The following is a 9,171-nucleotide window of genomic DNA, read 5'->3' as shown; positions in this document are numbered from 1 at the left end:
CAAAATTTCAGCTATTTTGGATTGGAAGTCTCAGAGAAATGTCTCCGCAGTTCACAGTTTCCTGGGACTTGCTGGTTATTATAGACAGTTCGTAAAAGGCTTTTCTATGATTGCAACTCTGTTAACGAAACTGATTCAGAAAGATGTGAAGTTTGACTGGTCCGAAAAGTGTCAGAAAAGCTTTAATCAATTGAAAGCCCTATTGACTGAAGCTCCAGTGTTAGTACAACCCGAATCAGGTAAAGAATATGTGATTTATAGTGATGCTTCGTTGAATGGTCTGGGATGTGTTTTGGTGCAGGAAGGCAAAGTCATTGCTTATTCTTCGAGACAGTTAAAGCCGCACAAAAAGAACTATCCAACGCACGATCTGAAATTAGCTGCGATTGTGTTTGCTTTGAAAATTTGGCGCCACTATCTATTTGGTGAGAAATGTCACGTATATTCTGATCATAAGAGTTTGAAATATCTAATGACTCAGACAGATCTGAATCTACTACAAAGAAGGTGGTTAGAATTGCTAAAAGACTATGAGCTTGTGATTAATTATCATCCGAGAAAAGCAAATGTTGTTGCTAATGCTTTGAGCAGAAAATCACTGTTTGCTCTGCGTCTAATGAATGCTCATTTGGTTGTGTTTGATGATGGTTCAGTTTTAGCCGAATTAAGAAGAAGATCGTTATTCATTGAATAGATTATTGAAGCTCAGAAGATTGATAATGAGATTTTAGCAAAATGAGCTTAGAGTAATTTAGATTCTGATTTAGAATTCAGGGTTGATAAAGATAATTGTCTGAGATTCTGAGATCGATTTTTTGTTCCAAGAAATCTAGAATTGATTCAAATGATTTTGGATGAAGCTTACAACAATTGTTTATCTGTAAATCCGAGTAGTACGAAAATGCATAATGATCTGAAACTGCATTACTAGTGGTCGGGAATGAAAAGAGATATCTCTGACTTTGTTTATAAATGTTTAATCTATCAGCAAGTTAAAGCTAAACATCAAGTGCCCTCTGGTTTGTTACAGCCGATTATGGTTCCGGAATGGAAATGTGATAGAGTGACAATGGACTTTGTTTCGAATCTACCCCTATCTCCGAGAAAGAAAGATGCAATCTAGGTTGTAGTTGATCGATTGACGAAATCAGCCCATTTTATTCCAGTATGATCCGATTACTCACTTGATAAGTTAGCTAAGTTATACATTTTCAATATTGTGAGATTGCATGGTGTGCCATTATCTATTGTGTCAGACAGAGATCCGAGATTCACATCGCAATTTTGGAAGAAATTGCAAGATGCTTTGGGTATGAAATTGCATTACAGTACTGCTTTTAACCCACAAACGGGTGGTCAACCCGAGCGGATTATTCAAATACTCGAGGATATGTTGATATGTTGCATTCTTAAGTTTGAAGGTACGTGGGAACAGTATTTACCTTTGATTGAATTCGCTTATAATAACGGTTTTCAATCGAGCATCAAAATGGCACCATACGAAGCCTTATATGGTCGCAAATGTCGTATGATAAATCATTATTTATACATATTTTTACCTCATGCTTAGCATATTTTGGGGATGAATTATCCTTAGATTGGTGAATTCGATGCTCCTAATCTTTTAATTTCATGTTTTATACTTAGGTGAGCATAGGAGAGTAAAAAGAGCGAGAAATGGGCCGAAAATGGAGAAAATGGACCAACATGGGAAATCAACACGGCCTGGACTTCCTCACAAGGGTAAGCCACACGGCCATGTCCATTTGGCATAATCGAAGCACGACTTACACATTAGACCACACGCCCGTGCCTATGTAACAACCTTGAACACAGATTGAAGAAATCGTACACAGGCGTGTCCCTTTGAGCCCAAGTTTAGTTCTATTCGAAAAAGGCCACTCTTGAGGGCTTTTCGGCATTCTAAAGCCTATTTAAACACCTAAGGAGGCACTTATAAGGAACACATAGAGTAGGAGGCAAGGAATTACTCAAGGAAAGCTGATTGATCCATCTCAGAAGTCGGATTCATCGTCAAGACTGAAGATCTCCCTTCAATTTCTTTCACGAGTTTTGGGTTTTGTTTATGTTTTGTTATCTTTATTCTTTTGAGATGTTTTCTTTCATAATTATGAACTAAACCCCATAAATACCTAAGGGGAATGAAATCTAAGACGGATCTTGTTATTATTATCTGAATTGCATGATAAATATTTGACTTGTTCTTAATTATGTGTTCTTAATTCTTGTTTTAATATTCCAGGATATTGATTCAAGTTAATGTGCTTATTCAGAGAAGTCCCTGTCTAATAGTAAATTTGTCGTAATTAAGCGGTGTTGATTGCACGCCTAGAGATAGGGTGACAAGATTTTGCCGGCTTAGGGTGAAACCTAATAAAGGAGTCCATAAATCGAGTTAATGCAAGACTAGGGAGTTAATTAGAAAGGGATTTCAATTAATCAACCTAGGTTTGGACGTTATTAGTCTCGAGAGAGATAATAATTGATACGTGATATTTGTGACAGGTTTGAAATATTTATAATGAATCGTTCTTGAAACTAACTATTATCATGATGAAGGCAAGTGTACCTATCGAACAGTAGTATAGCTTTAGCAAGACCGAATTATATAACCCAAAGGAACTAAAAGTACTAGTATCAACTTTCTTTTTATTATCTAGCCTAAAAAATAAAAGGGTTTTGTTTATCTAACTAATTAATTAAACTAAGAAATCACAGAAAAGAAATTTAGGGAAAATACTTTTCGGAAAACTCAATTGATTAAGACAATACCTAAGGAAAAATCCACCTAGACTTCACTTGTTATTTGACTCTGAATCGGAAGATTTATTCATTCAACTTGTTCCGTAGAGATTCTTAAGTTATATTATTATCTCTCTCGAGACTAACAACGTCTAACCCTAGATTGAATAATTAAAATCTCTTTCTAATTAATGCCATAGGGTTTCATTAACTCAATCTATGGATCCCCTTATTAGGTTTCACCCTAATCTGGCAAAATCTTGTCACCCTATCTCTAGGCGCGCAACCAACTCCGCTTAATTATGACAAATTTACTCTTAGGAAGGTTCTATTCCTCCTATGAATAAGAGCTTTAACTTGACTCAATATCCTGGAATATCAAAACAAGAATTAAGAACACATAACTAAGAACAAGTCAAATATTTATCATACAATTCAGATAATAATAACAAGATTCATCTTAGGTTTCATTCCCCTTAGGTATTTAGGGGTTTTAGTTCATACTAATGAAAGAACACATCTCAAAAGAATAAAAATAACAAAACATAAGAAAACCCAAAACTCCTGAGGGAATTTGAAGAGAGATCTTTAGTCTTGATGTTGAATCCGGCTTTTGAGATGGATCAATCGGCTTTCCTTGAGCAATTCCTTGCTTCCTTCTCTCCGTCCCCTGTCTAAGTGCCTTATCAGGTGTTTAAATAGGCTTTGGAATGCCTAAGAGCCCTCAAAATTGTCCGTTTCCGAATTGGACTAAACTTGGGCTTGGCAGGGACACGCCCGTGTGACACGGCCATGTACGATTGCTTAAGGCTGTGGTCAAGGCTGTTAAATGGGCACGGGCGTGTGATCTACCCGTGAAAATCGTGCTTTGACCTTGCCAAAGGGACACGGCCGTATAGTCTGCCCGTGTGAGGATGTCCAGGCCGTGTCCATTTCGTACGTTGGCCCACTTTCTCTGTTGTTGGCCCGTTTCTCGTTCCATTCACTCTCATATGCTCACCTAAGTATAAAACATGAAATTAAGGCATTAGGAGCGTCGAATTCACCAATTTTAAGGAAAAATCATCCATAAAATGTGCTAAGCATGGGATAGAAATATGTATAAATTATGGTTTATCAAATACCCCCACCCTTAAGCATTTGCTTGTCCTCAAGAAAAATCCTCAACTCATAATCAAAATAAATTCTTCTCAACTTATAATTTCTATCGATAATATGTCAAAATAATCCATAGGTAATCATACATTGAAAATTCAACTGAAAGAACATCAAAGTTTCAAACATTCTAAGTTGAGCATTTTATTATGAAAACATAGGTGTCTCCCCTTATCTAAGTAATTACCTTTTATTCAAAATATCATAGAGTTTCACGTCCTCACTAAAGATTCACTCAAATCACTCAAGGTGTTTAAGTACAATAAATGAAGCACTCAATAGTCAATAATGAAAAGTCATTACCATAGGCTTGCATGAAAATCAAATCTCCACCACTATAAATTGAGATGAAAAATCAATCAAAAGGTCTTTAGAGGGTTGTAACGTGGCTTTAGTTAGAAGGTGTGGTCACAAGCTGAAAGAAAGGGTTAGAATCGAGATTGAATTGAAAATTTGCCTAACTAGAAAAATGACTAGTCATCAATTGCGTACAACAGAGCTTTTTCTCAGAATATGGAATTTAAATTCTTTAGCTCAGAAGATCACTAATACTAATATGTATACATGTATTTTTTTTTAAGAACAACCCAATACAAAATAGAATAAAACATAGCTAAGCAACTATTCCAACTCAAATCTCGACAAAAATAGGGATCAAATTAATTTAGAGGACTTCAACAATAATGAGTTATGGGTTAATGTTGAGGGTAAATTAATGAATGAGTTGTTAAGCTCAAGGGGGTTCACAAAGGGTTAATTGTGAAGGTAGGCTTTTCTGGAGTGAGTGGGTTAAACCTAAGTGCCTTTATCATTTTGACATATCAAATCAAATGGTGTGGTCTTGACATGCATAATCAAGCAAGTTCTAGAATAACAATTCAATACTGATACACTCATAACGAAAGTGAGCATGAAAGAAATAATAGATGTTCTAAAAGCTCAAGATCTCACAAAAATTATGGCTTTTTGATGTTTAAACTTGTAAATTCCAACTCAAGATAATACCTAAACTTGGGGAAACAACCTAAAAGTCTTTAATTCTTCAAAAATCAACTTATCATGCTTGATTCCCTAATGTCTTAATGTTTAAACAATCAATGCATAAATGCCTATGTTTTAATTCAAGTTATATCAATTGTAACACCCCAAACCTGGCCCAGACGTTATGGCCGGATCCGACATGCCACATCAGAGCGTTCAAAACATTTCATGTTGTTGTTCTAGAAAAACTTACTTAGTGTTTTAAAAGATAATTTCATTGCAGGTTAAAGTGAATGGAAGCTGTGCACCAGGTAGGAAACCGGGAAAGAGGAGGTGAGTCCATCGGACTGCTTAAGTACCAAGCTCCCTTCGGATCCAATCCTAGACATGCACACCACCATTGCCACACCTTATCATCATGTATATTTCCAGGAAACCAATTTGATTAAGTCCTTTTTAGGAAAAGTGATTAATTTTGGAAAATATTTTCATTGCGGAAGTTTTGCTTGTTGTCGTGTTATTTTGAAATCAATTACTGTTTTTGGAAAACACGCCCTAAAGTTATCCAATTCCAACAGTTAAATATAAGTAATACCTACCTTAATAAAACATATTAAAACCATAAAAAAATAATTAAGCGGCCTTAGTACATTTCAAAAAAAAAAACCAAAACCTTAAACGTAAATAAGAGGATGTCCAGTTCACCAGAAGTAAATCAACTTGCAGAACGTGTGGCCACTCCGAATCCCTCACAGCTCCAAGCCCACTATGGTTGGGGATTACCTGCGTGGATGAAAATAAAAGGGTGAGTTTAGGGAAACTCAGTGTGCAAATTAACCCAACCATAGCCTATATCGGTTCAAACCACAGAGAACAGAATAAGTTGGCCTTAGCCCAGAACAGAATTCAAAATAAAGCCCATAGGGCCATAACAGAACAGAACAAATATTACATGTTTATGCAAAACCCAACCCATATCCAACCACATGCACCCCCATACCAACCTTTCACCATGTGGGGAGACTACTTGACCCACCCAACCGCTACACGCCACGGAAATATGCAGCATGGCTGCCAGAACAGATAATGTGACAGAGTCACCAGATACAGATAATCGTGGCAGAGCCACCAGAACAGATAATTGTAGCATAACCACCAGGACGCTTCCTCCATAATATAACCCATGTCCCCATGCAACAGATATACAATCATGGCATACATCATACAGAATTAATTCATCATGCTTTTCAGTCAAAAGTAACCCTAGGGGTATAATGGTAATTTTGCACCTAGGGGTATATCAGTAATTTTCATACATAGGGGTATTCAAGTAATTTCACTATTCTTAAGGTTTTCAAGCATAACATAGCCATCTACGTACGACCAGAAACACTTACCGCATTTTCTTACCGAATTAGGCCCATTGGCCCACTATCCCGATTTTAGCCCACTAAGCCCAAAAACATCGAAATGCACAGAATCGTGCACTTTGCAATCTTATCACTTTAATTTACCACATACATCAACTATTAATCTCACGAGCGTTCGCACACTCGCAAGTTCTCAAAATACCGGCTTTTTGGCATTTCGGCTTTTCAGCTTTTGCCGATCTAGTCTATAAGAGGGTGCCAGTTACACACCTGTTTACGATGATATGCTGACGAGATCCACACACGAACTGCCTACAATTCGATTACTAACACGTTAATCTAACTATCAAAAATGAACTACGTATTAACCCCTTACCACATTCGGCCAAAAGCACCTTAGGCACTAGCGATCCTACCTTTGCCGAAGTTAGCGATTATGTCTAGATCCAGTCGTTCCACTTGTCCAAGCCTTAGATCAGTAGCCTCTAGATCCCACTATTATCAAAATAAAATAGTTATAACAACCCTTAGAGCTACAAGCCCAAATCGACAGCCTCTCTAACCTTTAGGGGTTTTGGCTTTTCTAAACCCCGAAATAAAGATTAAGTTCAAAAACTTACCACCGGTTCCTTCAGTCAATGATTCCAATTAAATCCTACTCAATTCTGATGTAGATCTAACCCCTCAAATGATAACAAAAGTTGAGCCTTTAGTGATCTTAAAATTCGGCTATGTCCCTATGGCTATGCGTTTTCTGCTTTTTGTAACAGTGAAGAAAAGATGAGGGTTTTGTAGTGGCTTTGTCGACAGAAACTTGGGGTTCAGAGGACTAGAGAATCGGTCAAGAAGATGAAGGAAAATAAGAGGGTTTTTACTAGAAGAAAATGGCACAAAAGAATTCAGGCTTTCGGGATTTCGGCTTTTTGAGGTAATCGACTATAGGCTTAAAAACAACTGATAAAAATGGATATGAGCAGAATTGTAGAGAGATTCGGTAGACAAGAAGAAGAAAAGAAGTTGATGACGAGAGAAAAGAAAGAAAAGAAAAAAGAAAGAGGAAGAATGGTCAGGAAACAGCACAACTTACCCCTAATGCCGAACTTATACTTGGCATTTGACCTAGCCGAAACTTGCCCCCTAAAGAAAACCCTTGACCGGCCAACTCTTGCTCCTCAAGAGTCCACCATTCGGCCAACAATGCTCTCCCTAATCAGCTCCTAAATCCACTCTCTTATCCCCTCCTTACTCAATCCCCTGAGCAACTCAAACTCCTCCTGACAGTCTTTTACTTGAGTTCCATTACTTACCCTTTCTAAACATAAAAATAATTCCCTTAATATGCTCCCATTGTGACTTGAACCTTGGTTCTCCCTAGCATCCACATGCCACTTTTATAGCCTTCCCAGTGCCATCACATGCCACTTTGCCACCTACTTCCCTGTGTTTTATTTTACCCAATTAATACTTAAAAGCCCAGTTACCCAGAACCCCTTTTTCTTTCGGAACAAAAATTAACTAAAATTAACGAGTTTTAACTTAAGCTTGGGCCTTCTAGAGGCCCACTAACATAATTAAACCTACGCCAAACAGACAGAACATAGAAATTTAAATCTTTGCCAACATACACACAATTCCCAAAAATTGGGGCGTTACAACTCTACCCTCCTTAAAGAAATTTCATCCTCGAAATTTACCTGACCCAAACAGATGAGGGTATTGCTGTTGCATCGCCTCTTCTGACTCCCAAGTGGCTTCCTCTCTTCCATGATTACGCCAAAGCACTTCCACTAATGGGACAAATTTCCTTCTGAGAACCTTAACATCTCGAGCCAATATCTGCACAGGCTCCTCCTTAAAGGTCAAATCAGTCTGAACTTGAATTTCTGCAACTGGCACGACATGAACAGGGTCAGAATGATAACGCCTTAACATGGAGACATGAAATACATCATGAATCCTGTCTAACTCTGGAGGCAATTCCAATTGATAAGCTACTGGGCCTACTCGCTTCAAAACCCGATAAGGCCCAATGAACCGCGGACTCAACTTTCCCTTCACTACAGGAAAATAGGGCTTTAGCGGCGTTTTTAGCGGCGTTTTATCAAAAAATGCCACAAAAATTTTAAAATACAGAGCAATAGCGGCGTTTTACAAAAAACGCCGCTAAAAACAGAGCAACAGCGTCGTTTTAGTAAAAAACGCCGCTAAAGACCAGAGCATTAGCGGCGCCATTGGTAAAATGCCGCTAAAGACAAGAGCATTAGAGGCGCCTTTGGTAAAACGCCGCTAAAGACCAGAGCATTAGCGGCGCTTTAGGTAAAACGCCGCTAAAGACCAGAGCATTAGCGGCGCTTTTGGTAAAACGCCGCTAAAGACCAGAGCATTAGCGGTGCTTTTAGTAAAACGCCGCTAAAAGTTATATAACCCCTAAACCCCAAAAAAATCATAAACACTAATCTATAACCCCTAAAATAATAATTATTAAAATTTATAGTTATACAATATATTAAATATTTTCTTATATAATCGTAAAAGATATAGTATTGAATTTAAAATATTGAATTAATTATCATTATAGTTTAAGGTTTATGGTTTAAGATATATGGTTTAGAGTTTAAACAGGTTTATGAGTTAACTATGGTTTAAGATATACGGTTTAGGGTTTAAGGTTTAGGAGTTAGCTAGTATTTGAAGGTTTATGATGAATTATGGGTTTAGGGATTATGATTTAGGGTTTAAATTAAGGTTAGGGTTAAAGTTTACAATGAGACAATTATTAACTTCTTAAGAGATAATTTCCTTTCCAGATTCTTACCTGGGATGCTATTAAGAAAGGGTGATTTTGATTGTGGCAAGCTTAAATATTAATCAGCATTTGTTGAACTATGTATAATTTCCAAGT

The sequence above is a fragment of the Gossypium hirsutum genome, chromosome A04 (assembly GCF_007990345.1).
Source record: "Gossypium hirsutum isolate 1008001.06 chromosome A04, Gossypium_hirsutum_v2.1, whole genome shotgun sequence".
In the NCBI taxonomy this organism is placed as follows: domain Eukaryota; kingdom Viridiplantae; phylum Streptophyta; class Magnoliopsida; order Malvales; family Malvaceae; genus Gossypium; species Gossypium hirsutum.
The sequence above is the reverse complement of the archived record's forward strand: the minus strand, read 5'-3'. Positions refer to the sequence as shown.